The sequence below is a fragment of the Ictidomys tridecemlineatus genome, chromosome 1 (genome assembly GCF_052094955.1).
Source record: "Ictidomys tridecemlineatus isolate mIctTri1 chromosome 1, mIctTri1.hap1, whole genome shotgun sequence".
NCBI classification, from domain to species: domain Eukaryota; kingdom Metazoa; phylum Chordata; class Mammalia; order Rodentia; family Sciuridae; genus Ictidomys; species Ictidomys tridecemlineatus.
In genome coordinates, this window is record NC_135477.1 from 155181182 (window position 1) to 155197601 (window position 16420).

Sequence of the window (16420 nt, forward strand, 5' to 3'; positions counted from 1 at the left end):
CTCTCCTCAGTGTTACCACTACGTCTTCTTCCACTCACTCTCAACTCACTACTATATTGCTGTTATATTCAACACTTTTGTAGAGAAACATGGTGGACATTTTCTTGGTCAGAGCATTTTACATGTATACTACTGTCCATTACTGCAGAAAACCTTCCCTTTCCTAGTTATCCTCCTCTATCTTTGGCTATCTTTCAGTCTATTTTGTGTATTCTTCTTTCAATGTGCATCCTTACATGTTTTAGTTCCTTCTCAGAATTCTACCCTCAAAGCATATGCACAATGGAATATTACTCAGCCTTAAAGAAAAATGAAATTATGGCATTGGCAGGTAAATGGATGAAGCTGGAGAATATCATGCTAAGTAAAATAAACCAAACCCCCCAAATCAATATCAGTATCCTCTTATAAGTGGATACTGATCCATGGGTGGTGGGAGGGGGGATAGAGAAGAATGATTGTGCAGAGGTAAGTGAGAGGAGTGGAGTGGGTGTGGAGATGGGAAGAATGGTGGAATGAGACAGACATTATTACCCTATGGACACGTTTGATTATACTACTTGTGTGACTCTGCACCATGTACAGTCCAAGGAAGGAGGAGTTGTGCTCCATTTGTGTACAATGTGTCAAAATGCACTCTACTGTCATGTATAAGTAATTAGAACAAATTTTTTAAAAAAGGGAAAAAAAGCTATTCTCTCATATTCCACAGAACCTCCCTGGAATATGCACCCACTCCAAAGAACTAAATCAGAGAATCACTGTCTTGTCAACACCCACATGTACTTTTCTACTCACAGTCTCACTTATGAACTTCACACTTCTGTAATCCATCTGTATTAAGCATGACATTTTATTTCAGGTATTTCTGTTGCTTTTATATTTGGGGTTCGAATAATCTTAGTTGAAACTGCCTCTTTCAATGTCACAGTCTCGAGAGATATTAAAGGACTTTGCTGAAAGCAGAATTTTCATGCACAAACTGACCAATCCAGAACCAATATTCCAATTATATGCTTTATTGGATTCTCAATCTTGGACATTAACTCCCTGTCTTAATAACCCCATAGGTAAATACCAGAAAACAAGGATAGCCTTTATACTCTAGGGCATGATGAAATTATTCAAACTAGCGAATTATAAGATGTATACATTGTGTCACCTGTTTTTATTCTTACTGTGGAAACCACAACCATAGCTCTTGTCCACATTCTCATTCACTCCTCCTGCTTCCTAATGAAACCTGGTGCTTCATGTGGCCTCATGCAGCACACCATGCCCCTTCCTCTTGATAACTGTGAGTAATGAACTATTGGTTAAATGACATCTCTTGACCTGCTGCCCTCCTTATACTGTTAATGATAACATGGCCTGAGAGGAAGAAGATGGCAGGCCAGAGGTAGGCAGCATTCTGTGTCACTCTGTGATACAGATCTCACCTAATGGGAATATTGAATCTCTGAGAGTGTTAGATGACCCCTATACAGCTGCTCTTGCACAGAAATCACCAGCACTGTGCCCCTGTGCAGGGCTTTGGGCCTCAGCACTTGAGCAAGACTCCTGTTTGAGAAAGACTCCTGACTTCTGACATTCAACCCCCAAAAGTTCTAGCCAATGCAGGGCTTGTGGGTGCCTAGAATAGCAAAATCACCTATCAGCACAGCTGCAGAACTCAAACTTCACTCTGCTCCCACACAGGTCACTCAGCTGCTAACTACCCTCAGCACAACATCAGTGCCTGGCGCTCCCCACCCCACCCAACACCTTGGCACTGGAAGCAGACTGCCTCCATCTTGGCTCAACTTCCTTGCCATATTTAGTGGGTGCAGCTCCAAGATTGGAACTGGCCAGGTACCAGGTTTCCAACTTCCCCCTCTTCCCAGCAGCGGTAATCCACCTTGGCACTGGAAGCAGACTGCCTCCATCTTGGCTCAACTTCCTTGCCATATTTAGTGGGTGCAGCTCCAAGATTGGAACTGGCCAGGTACCAGGTTTCCAACTTCCCCCTCTTCCCAGCAGCGGTAATCCACCTTGGCACTGGAAGCAGACTGCCTCCATCTTGGCTCAACTTCCTTGCCATATTTAGTGGGTGCAGCTCCAAGATTGGAACTGGCCAGGTACCAGGTTTCCAACTTCCCCCTCTTCCCAGCAGCGGTAATCCAACATAATAGATGTTCAACAAAAAATGGGTCTCAGTTGGACAGGTGCCCAGCCCAACCAGGGCACTGCCCCTGGAAGCCCTAGAGTGAGAGGTCCTTCAATTGGGAACTGCTAAGGGAGAGGGAGATAGAGTTAATGTTTGGAGCCTAACATAGAGACCAGGAAATGAGAAATTTCCAGGCAAAAAATCTAGCTAGCACTGAGCACTCAAGTCATACGAGTGGTCCCAAAAAGAGATCCTTGAGGTGCAATCTCCCTACAGGAACTGGTGGGTGTCAATCCCTGCTTCCAGACATCCTCCACCAGGATCAGCCTTTCCACCCTGGTTACCTCCACCATCCTGAGGGCAGAGACACCAGTTTACAACAGACAACCCCACCTATTGGGTGAGAAGAGAAGCAAGAAAGATACAGATTTCTAAATCTAGCACCAATCCTAGTCTCTTTTTTCAAGTATTTTTTTCTCTTTTTCTTCTCCCTCTCTATTTTTACTCCCTCACATCCCCAACATATGTAAAACCAAGAACTTTGTATAAAAAAAGGATTTTGAGGACTGGGACATCTGAATAATATAATATAGAGGTGTTGGGAGGAAAATTACCTCTAGATAGGGAATAGGGGTGGGAGGGAAGGAGAGGGAGAAGGGGAATAGATAGGATGATGGAAGGAGATAGTCATCATTATACAAAATACATGTATGAAGATGTGAATTTGGTGTCAACATACCTTATATACAAGCAGAGATATAATAGTGGTATATATAATGGTGGTATAAAGGTGTATTAAGAACTGTATGCAGAAAATAGGAGAGCTCATGTATAATGGCATAATTTGGTGTGAAAATACTCTATATACAGAGTTACAAAAAATGGGCTGTGAATGGATAATTATGAATGTAATGCACTCCACTATTGTCATGTATGTAATAAATAAATAAAAATACAATACAATAAAAAATAATAAAGAGGTGTTGTATATGCCTTCCCCCCCTTGTTTCTTCTTTATTTTCCTTTCTCCGATTTTTACTATTTTAACATCCTTTATTTTTCTGAATACATATGTATGTTTGCTTTATGTACTCTACTGTCTTCTCATGTACTTGTCTACCCTAAATTACTTCCTGTCTATTCTCTTCCTAACTCTCTTTATTAGATTTTTTCACACTTCCTAAGATATATTAACTCTATATCCTCACATCCTACCTCCTCAGCATATCATCCTATGCCCCATCCACAATTCATTGTCCACCATCAGAAACTATAAACTCTTTTACAAAACTATTGATTATATTATAGATAATAATATAATTCAACATTTCTGTACATTGAAACCAAACTGTAAATGTCTTAATAACAATTAATTGTTTATAGGTGGTATATTGTTGGTATGATTTGTTAACATTGTTCTTCCCCACAAAGGAGAGGTTTTGGAACCCTATGAGAGCACTACAAACCTATAGGGTAAAAACAATAACATACCAGATCCATAGAGCTGGAAAGGAAGACACACAAACAACATGAAAAGACAAGGAAGAAACACCCCAAACAAATCAAGCTAACACATTATTAGAATCCATGGCAACCCCAGAGGAAGAAATGACAGATAAGGAGTACAGGATGTACATGATTAAAATGTCTGTGAACTCAAGGAAGATATAAGAGAGCACATACAGATAGTGAAAGATCATTTTGACAAGGAGCTACATAAATAAATACAGGAAGCAAAAGGTAACCTCAACAGGGAGATAGAGGTTCTAAAAAGAAATAAAGAAAGAAAACAAAACAAAACAAAAAAACACCCAGAAATACTTGAAATGAAAGAAACAATAAACTAAATTAAAAGCTCAAATGAAAGCATCACCAACAGAGTAGACCACTTGGAAGATAGAACTTCAGACAATGAAGACAAAATTTATAATCTTGAAAATAACATAGACCAGACAGTGATAATGGTAAGAAACCATGAGCAGAACATACAAGAAATATGGGATAGCATTAAAAAGCCAAATTTAAGATTTATTGGGATAGAGGAAAGCATAGAGTTCCAAACCAAAGGAATAAACGATCTATTCAATGAAATAATATCAGAAAGCTTTCCAAACGTGAAGAATAAATTGAAAATCCAAATTCAAGAAACCTACAGGATGCTGAATGTACAAAATCACAACAGATCCACAGCAAGGCACATTATAATAAAAATGCCTAACAGACAGAATAAGGAGAAAATTTTAAAAGCCACAAGAGAAAAGAATCAGATTATATATAGGGGGAAAACAATGGCATATTTTTCAACACAGACTCTGAAAACTAGAAGATCCTGGAACAACATATATCAAGCTCTGAAAGAAAATGGATGCCAACCAAGGATCTTGTATCCAGAAAAATTAAACTTTAGGTTTGATAATGAAATAAAAACCTTCCATGATAAATAAAAGTTAAAAAGAATTTACAGCTAGAAAATCAGCACTACAAAACATCCTTGGAAAAATATTTCATGAATAGGAAACAAAAAACAACAATGAAAATCAGCAGAGGGAGGTAGTACCCTAAAGGAAAAACTAATCAAAAAGAAAATCAAGTCAAGTTAAATAACAAAAATAAACAAATATGGCTGGGAATACAAACCATATCTCAATAATAACCCTAAATGTTAATGGTTTAAACTCACCAATCAAAAGGCATAGGCTTGCAGATTGGATTATTTAAAAAGATCTAACAATATGCTGCCTCCAGGATACTCATCTGAGAGGAAAAGCCATTCACAGACTGAAAGTGAAATGTTGGGAAAAATAATACCTCTCACATGGACTGTAGAAGCAAGCAGAGGTTTCCAACCTCGTATCAAAAAAAGTAGACTTCAAGCCAAAGTTAATCAAAAGCAATAAAGATGGACATTACATACTGCTCAAGGAAACCATACCCCAACAAGACATAACAGTCATAAATATATATGCCCCCAAAAATGGTGCAGCTATGTTCATCAAACAAATTCTTCTCAAGTTCAAGAGTCAAATTGATCACAACACAATAATCTTGGGTGACTTTAACACACATCTCCCACCCCTGGATAGATCTTCCAAACAAAAATTGAATATAGAAACCATAGTTCTCAATAATACAATTAATAACTTTGACTTAACTGACATATATAAATATTTCATTCTGCATCAAGAAAATACACTTTCTTCTCAGCAGCACATGAATACTTCTCTAAAATAGACCACATAATATGCCATACAGCAACTCTTTGCAAATACAAAAAAGTAGAGATACTACCATGCATTTTATCAGATCATAATGGAATGAAATTACAAATCAATGAAAAAATTAAAAAATAAAAGTTACTCCAACACTTGAAGACTACACAATATGCTACTGAATGAACAATTGGTTGTAGAGGACATCAGGAGGAGATTTAAAAAATCCTTAGAGGTAAAACAGAACATAGACACCATATATTGAAATCTCTGAGACACTATGAAGGCAGTACAAAGAGGAAAGTTCATTGCATGGAGTTCATTCCTTAAAATAAGAAAAAGTCAATAAATAAATAATTTCACATTACATCTCAAAGCCCTAGAAAAAAAAGAACAAATAACCACCAAAAGAAGTAGAAGGCAGGAAAAAATTAAAATCAGAGATGAAATCAATGAAATTGAAACAAAAGAAACAATTGAAAAAATTGACAGAACAAAAGTTAGTTCTTTGAAAAATAAATAAAATTAACAAACCCTTAGCTACAAAGAGAAGGAGAGAGAAAACTCAAATAACCAGTATATGTAATGAAAGAAGTATATCACAACAGGCACTACAGAAATACAGAGGATAATTAGAAACTATTTTGAAAACTTATACACCAATAAAATAGAAGATATTGAAGGCATCAACAAATTTCTTAAGTCATACAATTTGCCCAGATTAAATCTGGATGATATACACAATTTAAACAGACTAATATCAAGTAATGAAATAGAAGATGCCATCATAAGTCTACCAACCAAGAAAAGCCCAGGAATGGATGCATACACAGCTGAGTTCTACAAGACCTTTAAAGAAGAACTTATACCAATATTCTTCAATTTATTTCAGGAAATAGAAAAAGAGGGAGCTTTGGGCTGGGGTTGTGGCTCATTGGTAGAGTGCTCACTCAGCACATGTGAGGCACTGGGTTTGACCCTCATCTCCACATAAAAATGAAAAATAAAAATCTTTATTTAATTTTAAAGTGTGTCTACTGACAACTAAAAAATAAAATATTTAAAAAAAATAAAAGAAAAAGAGGGAGCACTTCCAAAGTCATTCTATGAAGTAATATCATCCTGATTTCAAAACCAGGCAAAAACACATCAAAGAAAGAAAACTTTAGACCAATATCCCTAGTAAAAATAGATGCAAAAATTCTTAATAAAATTATGGGAAATCAAATATATATGATATATCAAAAAGATAGTGCACCATGATTAAGTAGGATTCATCCCAGGGATTCAAGGTTGGTTCAACATACAGAAATCAATAAATGTAACTCATCACATCAGAGATTCAAAGATAAGAATCATATGATCTTCTCAACAGGTGCAGAAAAAGCATCTGACAAAATACAGCACCACTTCACATTCAAAATACTAGAAAAACTAGGGATAACAGGAACATATCTCAACATCATAAAGGCTATATATGCTAAGCCCCAGGCCAACATCATTCTAAATGGAGAAAAATTGAAAGCATTCCCTCTAAATACTGGAATAAGACAGGGATGCCCTCTTTCACCACTTCTATTTAACATAGTTCTTGAAACACTGGCCAGAGCAATTAGACAAAAGAAATTAAAGTGATACCAACAGGAAAAGGAGAACTCAAATTAGCACCATTTGCTGATGATATAATTCTATACAAAAAGTCCACCAGAAAACTTCTAGAACTAGTAAATGAATTCATCAAAGTATCAGGATATAAAATCAATACCCATAAATCAAAGGCATTTCTGTATATCAGTGACAAATCCTCTGAAAGTGAAATGAAGAAAACTATCCCATTTACAAAAGCCTTTAAAAAATACTTGGAAATCAGCTTAATGAAAGAGGTGAAAAATTTATACAATAAAAACTACAGAACCCCAAAGAAAGAAATTAAAGAAGACCTTAGAAGATGGAAAGATATACCTTGCTCTTGGATCCACATAATTAATATTATCAAAATGACCATACTACCAAAAGCATTATACAGATTTAATGCAATTCTGATCAAAATCCTAATGGCATTCCTCATAGAAATAGAAAAAGTAATCATAAAATTCATCCAGAAAAATAGGAGACCCAGAATTATTAAAGCAATTCTTAGCAGGAAGAGTGAAGCAGGTGTCATCACTATACCAGACCTTAGACTATACTATAGAGCAATAGTAACAAAAACAACATGGTATTGGCACCAAAACAGACTGGTAGACCAATGGTACAGACTAGAGGACACAGGGACTAACCCACAAAACTACAATTATCTTATATTAAACAAAAGTGCCAAAAACATACATTGGAAAAAAATAGCCTTTTCAACAAATGGCGCTGGGAAAACTGGAAATCCATATGCAACAAAATGAAATTAAACCCCTCTCTCTCTCTCACCAAGCATAAAACTCAACTCAAAGTGAATCAAGGACCTAGGAATTAAACTAGAGTCCCTGCATCTAATAGAAGAAAAAGTAGGTCCTAATCTTTATCATGTGGGATCAGGCCCCAAATTTCTTAATAAGACTCCTGTAGCACAAGAATTAAAACCAAGAATTAATAAATGGGATGGATTCAAACTAAAAAGTTTCTTCTTAGCAAAGAAACAATTTGTGAGGTGAATAAAAAGCCTACATCTTGGGAGCAAATCTTTACCCCTCACACATTGGAGCTCTAATCTCTAGGGTATATAAAAAACTTAAAAATCCAAGCACACACACACACACACACACACACACACACACACACAAAGAAACAAATAATCCAATCAATAAATGGGCCAAGAACATGAACAGACACTTCTTAGACTATGACATACAATCAATCAACAAACATATGAAAAAATGCTCGTGATCACTAGTTATTAGAGAAATTTAAATGAAAACTACTCTAAGATTTCATCTCACTCCTGTCAGATTGGCAGCTATTATGTGTTGGTGAGAATGTGGGGAACAAATTGTGCTCATACACTGCTGGTGGGACTGCAAATTGGTGCACCCAATACGGAAAGCAATATGGAAATTTCTTGGAAAATTGGAAATGGAACCACCATTTGACCCAGCTATCCCTCTCCTCAGTCTATACCCAAAGGTCTTAAAAACAACATACTACAGGGAAACAGCCACATCAATGTTTATAGCAGCACAATTCACAATAACTAAACTGTAGAATGAACCTAGATGCCCTTCAGTAGATGAATGGATAAAAAAGTGTGGGGAAGAAACATGTAAGGTATCAGTGATTTTCATGTGTGCATTCAAATCACCAGGCTATTTTTTAAGCACAAATTGCTGTTCCCCTCCCTGCAGAGTCTCTGATTAACAGATTTCAGCTGGGATCCAAGGATTTGCCCTTAACAAGTTCCCAGGAGATGCTGATGCTGCTGGCTGGGAACTGCTGAGACACGGGTCCCTCTAGGGACACTCTGAGAATCACTCCTATCTTTTACTTTTTCCTGAGTACTTTTATGATATCTTAATAATTGAGTAGACACTCAAAGAAGCATTTTGGAGTTTTTTTTAAATGAAATACTTAATTATCATGTTGATGAGGTAAATATGATAATGATTTTATAATGTTGAGTAAAATGTCATGAAACAGTTTCTAGCAAACAGCTCCCAGGCCATGACCCATGTCTGACTTGTACACCTTATCATCCCCTCCCTCTCAAGATGTTTCCTACTTCATCTCTCAGCCCCTGTTTCTTTCCTTCCCATTTTTATTGGTTCTTTTTTTTTGTTATACATGACAGCAGAATCCATTTTGACATTAATTATAAAAGCATGGAATACTCTTGTTCTAATTCAGTCCCCAGTACCTTCCCTTACCCTCCCCTACCCCTATCCCTTGCTCTCTTCCCTCTCTCTACTCAGCTTTCTGCTTTCACCATAGTTGTTTATTTTTAACTTAATTTCTTGTGAAGGTACATGATGATGAGATTCACTGTGGTGTATTCATATGTGTGCATAGGAAGGTTATGTAAGATTCATTCCACTGTCTTTAACTAACCCATCCCTCCTCCCTTCCCTTAATTCGACTTTGTCTAATTCATTGAACTTCTATTCTGTCCCCTGCCTTATTGTGTATTAGCTTCCACAAATCAGAGAAAACATTCAACCTTTGGGTTTTGGAGGATTAACTTATTTCACTTAGCATTCTAGTCTCCAGAACCATCCATTTACCAGCAAATGCCATAAACTTGTACTTTTTTAGGGCTGGCTAATACTCCATTGTGTATATATACCATATTTTCTTTATCCATTCATCTGTATATATACCATATTTTCTTTATCCATTCACAATAGCTTGGATATTGTGAATTGTCAGCATCTGTTTTGAATGAAAATTGACATCAGTATAAATAGTCCAAGTCATTAATGATGCATATTAGTATGTACATTTCTGCACATATTGTATACATGCTATATTTGCATAAGATACATACAAGGGATGTGGACTGTATTTATGACTAGTGACCACAGGGAAATAAGATTGAATTAAATGTAGTTTAATAGGTTAACATTTTAATCTATTAAAGTATAAGATGATTTTTTTCTATTAAAGATATTTGTATATGAAGAAGTTTTGACCATTTAATATTTCCTTTTCCAGATGTTTAGAAAGGGTTCTAATGAAAACAAAAAATTCATGTTCAATAAGGTACACATGGGACTGCTGGTATTTTGTTTCCTGGCCATAAAACATACCCTCAACTCTAGCCTACAATCTTACAGAAATTGGCAGGAATTTAGCAAAGGACATTAAGACTAAATACAAACCATCACTGACAATTCAACTCAACAAACTTAAAAAGAAGTTTTCAAATAAGTAGTCTCCTTATTATAGCATAAAGCATGCAAAGACCACAAGGAGAATTAGAAAAAGAAATCAAAAGCCCCCAAACTCAAAAAGTCAAGAGTTATATGTATTTTCCCACATGTGGAAGCTGGAGAGAAGAAAAAGTGGGGGGAATAGTGGCTCTCACTAAAGTAGAATGGAGAATTGGAAACAGTATACAAGAATAACAGAAGAAAAGGATATTCCCAAGAAAGAAAATATAAGGTTCAGACAGATAAAATACACCAGAAAAATTAATGTTGCCAAAGAACAGAGGAATATCAGGACAAGTATTAATTAATACAATGGGATAATTTTGGTGTTGTTTTGTATTTTGTGGTACTGGAGATTGAACCTTAAGCCTCACACCTTAAGCAAGCACTTTTTCACTGAGCTACATCCCTGAACTCAAAGTGACAATTTTAAAAACTGTAATGAAGGTATTGTCTTTAACAAGTATGAAGAGATCCAAAAGTTCAGAGAAGATAAGGTAAGAAAATAAAATGTGAACTGATACTAAACAAAAATCAGGAAACACAGAGGAAAAGAAAATGATTAAATAATCATGTAAATGAAGGCAAAATTGGATGGGACACCAGGAAGAATAGACTCAGATACTATACAATGCTGGACACAGAAGAGAAAATGAATAAATTGAAATGGAAATAAATGAAGTTCAAGAAAATTAGAAAATAAAAACTGTGAAAGAAAATTATTACAAAATTGTAGTTCTTTATACAGATAGGCAAATGGATTAAATAACTTGAGAGAACAAAGAAATCAGAGTAGTTCCAACGTCACTACAATATTCACCCCTAGAGGTTCCTAGAACAGGCACTACAAAATCCTCAACAAGGATGCACAGGGTGTGCTGGGGCCTCTGTCTATAAATAAATAAAAATAAGTCCCTCAAAACCTTATGGTCCTAACATTAAGACAGAAATATAGATGAATGGAAAGCATGAGCTCAGAAGTTAACCCTTAAGTATATGATCAGTTGATTTTCTTGTGTGTGTAGGGGGGGGGATTGAACCCAGGGCCTGGTGCATGTGAGATAAGCACTCTACCAACTGAGCTATATCCCCAGCCCCTGGTCAGTTGATTTTGACAAGGGTGCTGAGACCTTTAGATGGAGAAAGAAAACCCTTCTCAGCAAATGATGCTGGGAAACTGGATATCCACACGAAAAAGAATATAGATGGATCCTTATTTCACAAGCTTGTCAAGATTAACTAAAAATGGATAAAAGGCCTAAGCTTCATGCTGTTGAATTTGATTTCTTAGCTATGATACCCAAAACACAGGTAACAAAATAAATAATAAATTGGTCTTTATCAAAATCAAAAACTTTTGTGCATCAAAGAACACGAACAGGAGAATGAAAGGCACAGAAAAATCCATAGATTAGGAAAGTAATAGATCCGAGAAAGGATTATTACCCAAATTTTAACTTATAACTCAACAACCAAAAATCCGATTTGAAACTTGTCACATAACTGTATTAGACATTTCTCCAAAGAGATACAGATAGCCAGTAAGCACATGAAAAGATGCTTAACATCAACTGTTAGGAAATGCAACCCAAAGCTGCAAGAGATAGTACTTCACACTCACTTTGGTGGCTAATATTTTTTAAAAAGAAAGAAAGAAAGAAATAGAAATAAATCTGAAAATAACAAATGTTGATGAGAATGTGGAGAAATTGAACCCTTGTGCATCACTAGTAAAAATGGTGTCATTGCCATGAAAAACAGTGTGGTCATTCCTCAGAAAACTAAATATCAAATGTCCATATGATTAAACAATTCCACTTCTGGCCATAGGCCCCAAAGAACTGAAAGTAGTGACTGGAACAGGTACATAACTATACATACTAGTGGCATTCACAATAGCCAAAAGGCAGAAATAACCTGTGTCTACTAATAAATGAATGGATAAATAAAATGTGTCATATGTAACCAATGAAATATTACTTAGCCTTACAAAATGAATGGATTCACATATATGCTAAAACATCCATGAACATTTAAGTCACACCATGAAGTGAATTAAGCCAGACACAAAAGGGTAAATAATGTATAACTGCCCCTTATTAGATACCTAGAATAGTCAAACAGTCAGAAAGTAGAATAGTGTTTGTCAGGGGTAAGGGGTAGGTGGATGGTGATTAGGATTTCAATGAGTACAGAATTTCAGTTTGGGATGATGAACGAAGGCAGCACTGACCCTTAAAATAAATGTGTACTCCAAGAATTTCACACCCATCAAAATTTCAACAAGCAGCATCTATAGGAATATAGTCCCCAGAAGCCCAGAGATTATTTAAAAGCTCACATGCAAAAGATTAACGGGATATACAGAATATTACAACAGATCAAAATAAAACCAATATAAAAAGTAGGATGACAGAAGAGAACATAAAATGTCATTTGCCTTGAAAATGTTGAAATATACTCAACACAGTTTGGGAAGACAAAGCAGAAAAAATCTTGTTTGATAAAGTACACTGATTTTCATATTTTTAATAGATAAGACCAAAGGGTGTTATTGAACTGACAAACCAACAGAGTAATAAATATACTTGAGAATATAAAGAGTAGAAATAACAAAATTGATGTAGTTAATTAAAAATAAATTTTAGTAGTGAAAGAGTGAGGATAGAAAAATATATTAATTTAATCACTGCATAAACTAGGATATTTCAAGATATTTATAAAGAGATAAAAGATTAACATTATTGGAGGAACTTTGGGCAAAGGAGAGGGAGGAGAGGGGAAGGCATGGGGATAGGAAAGATGGTGAAATGAGATGGACATCATTACCCTAGGTACATGTATGACTGTACATACAGTGCAATGCTACATTGTGTTCAACCAGAGAAATAAAAAGTTGTGCTTTAGTTATGTACAATGAATCAAAATGCATTCTGCTGTCATATATACTTTATTAGAATAAATAAATAGGGCTGGGTTTGTGGTAGAATGCTCACCTAGCACATTTGAGACACTGGGTTTGATCCTCAGCATGACATAAAAATAAATAAAATAAAACTATTAAATAAATGAATAAAACGTTATTTTAAAAGAATAAATAAATTTTAAAAGGTAATTTAAAAAGAAACTATGGAAACTAGAAGATAATGAGAGTGCTAAAGGAGGAAAAGGTCAATCTTAAATTATATATATAGTTAAAGTGTACTTTAAAAATGAAGGTGAAATAGACATTGCCAAGTACATGAAAACACAGAAAAGTCATTATCAGCAAACCCACACTATGAGAAATGCTGGAGAGAATTCTTCAGGCTCAAAGAAACTATCAGATCAAAAGAGGAAATGTAAATGTGTTGGTATGTATAAAAGACTTTTTACCATTTAAAAAATTTGTTGTAAATGGACAAAATAACTTTATTTTATTTATTTATTTTTTATGTGGAGCTGAGGATTGAACCCATTGCCTCACATGTGCTTGGCAAGCACTCTAACACTGAGCTATAACCCCAACCCCTTGCCTTTTTCTTAATTACATTTAAACTGTTAAAAGTAAAACAAAAAGATTAGCACTATTAGATCAATATATTATTGTATAGGTAAACATTCAAACCTATCTCCATTACTCAGAGAGTATTGTGGAATTGGCAGAGCACAGTGATGTCTGTAACACTCCAGGTCACATAAACTCAGGAAAAGCATTGTTTTAATGTACTTTTTGTATTCAAAAAACCTCTGATAATAAATCCTGGAATTAAGCAGTAGTTTTCCAGATTAAAATCTAGGGAAAAAATATTAATCAAATAACTGGATATAGCTCCATCTTCAGGTAGAGGATGAATAAGTCAGTTTTCTTTGTTCATATCCTCAATGTCATTTATAGCATGGACACTAGATGGTTTCAATCATGCACAAAATAAAAATTTTACAAGGTTGGTAAGGGAAACAGGTCAACTTGGAATCAGAGTTAAAGTGATGTGAATTTCCAAGTGACACCTCCCCAAAGGAATCTCCTACATGGTATGGTACACTTGTAGAGACAGAATATGAATTTAGCTTGTGGATTTCAAGAATCCAAAGTGGAAGGAGACAATATTAGGTAAACAAGTTGCAGTTTTCTTTAAAATTTGACATAATATCTGTATGTATTTATGGAGTACAATATGATTTAATAAAGGTATATAATATGTAACAATCAAATCAGGATAATTAGAATTTCTGTCTCTTTAAACTTTTTATTTCTATGTGCTGGGTACTTTTGGACTTTTTTTTTTTTTACAGTATCCTATCGTACTACAGAATACCAGAAATAATTCCTCATATCTGACTGTACTTTGGTTTCTGTTATCTAATCTCTTTCCAATCCTCTTCTTCTCAACCATTTATTATCTCTGGTGACTCTCTTCTTCTATAAGATAGAATTTTGTTTCCTTCCACAAATTAGTGAGAACACATAATATTTGCCTTTCTGTGCAAATTTTACTTAACATGCTATCCTCCAGTTTCATCCACATTACTTCAAATGACAGTATTTTATTCTTTCGGCTGAACAATATTCTATTGTGTACATATGTCAAGTTTTCTTTGTCTCTTCAAAACACTCTTGGCCATGATACAGGTAATAAATGTTTCTCCTAAGTTTTCCTAGAAGAGCTTTAGTGTTCTTATAGCAACATAACATTGAGTTTTATAATATTGTTTTCTTTAATGTATATTAATAAAATACTGAATAAGAGAGAAGCCCAGAAGTTCTGGGATATAAACCCTAACCTGTGGATTGATGTTGCTAATGTTTTTGATACTAGGACATGGGACAAGATAAAGGCAAATGCGTGGCAAGCTGAAGTGAGACAGCTTAGAAATGACCAGGCCACCAGACAGGCCCAAGCCGTGGTCTCCCAGAAACCCATTCCAGGAGCCAGGGATCCTTTTAAAGATCAATGTAAGATAAGAGATAAAAGTGGGATAAGGGAGTGCAAGCCTTCCTAGTCAACACCGCCCCCACACCACAGCACCCTGTCACTTGGTATCCACATGCATTGGGTACCCTCAAGGAGTTAAAGAAGGCAGTAAAAGAGGATGGGCCCTGGGGGCCATTTGCAGAGCAAATGCTCAAATCACTCAGTCTGGAACTTAATTGCCCTCAAGACTGGAAAGACCTAGCCAGCACTGCTCTCGAGCCCACAACATTTTTTAAGTGGAAGGCATTTTTCTATGATGAATGTGAATGGCACACCACAAATGTTAACCTCCCAGCTGAATTCTTGAAGGGAGAGGGAATCTACATTTCCCCTGTGGTACAGGCTACAGGTCCACCAAATTATTTTGATCAGATGCAGCTCTGTGCTCTGGGATCCTGGAGGAAGTTACTGGCTGGGAACTGGAGGAGGTTACACTATCCATACTGGGCTTAAGACAGAAAGCCACGGAGGACATGCCACAGTTTATTGACAGAGTAAACAAGGTGGTAAAAGGGAAAGTGTCTCATGAAGGAATTGATCTGGGATGGACTAAATAAGAAACATAGAGCAGGAGTGGTGCCAGTACACATGGTATACTGAATGAGTGGATTTGGGCCACCCAGGATATAGGGACACAGCCACTCAAGCCTCTCTGCTGGCCTCAATCATGGTAGTTGAATAAAAGCAGGACTAAGGAGGCTTGCAAACAGCTAGTTAGAGACTGTAAAAAATGTGCACCCCTTTCCTCACTGGTCCTATACAACCTGCTGGAGTGAATCCCCAATTATTAACATCTAATGCTTTATGGCAAATATATGTCACTCACTCTGCAACTTTCGGAAATTTAAAATATATTCATGTAATCATTGATACCTATTTAGGCTGTGTAATGACCACAGCCTCCACAGGAGGAACCACAAAAAAGGTCATTTCCCATTTTCTTAAATGTTTTGGAATTATGAATGTTCCCCTGTCTATTAAAACTGACAGTGGGCCAGCCTACACAAGCAAGACATTTCAAGCGGCTTGCAATGATTGGCATATATTGCACTTAACTGGGATCCCCTACAACCCTCAGACTCAAGGCATCATAGAAAGAACACACAAGGAATTAAAGACCATGCTACAAAACAGAGGGGGGGAAACTATGCCAAGTCCCCTCATGATGCCTTGAAAAGAATCTTATTTACTTTAAATTTTCTTTCAATTTCAAAATTTTCTACAGAAATAGCAGCCCATAAACATTGGGCCCCCCTT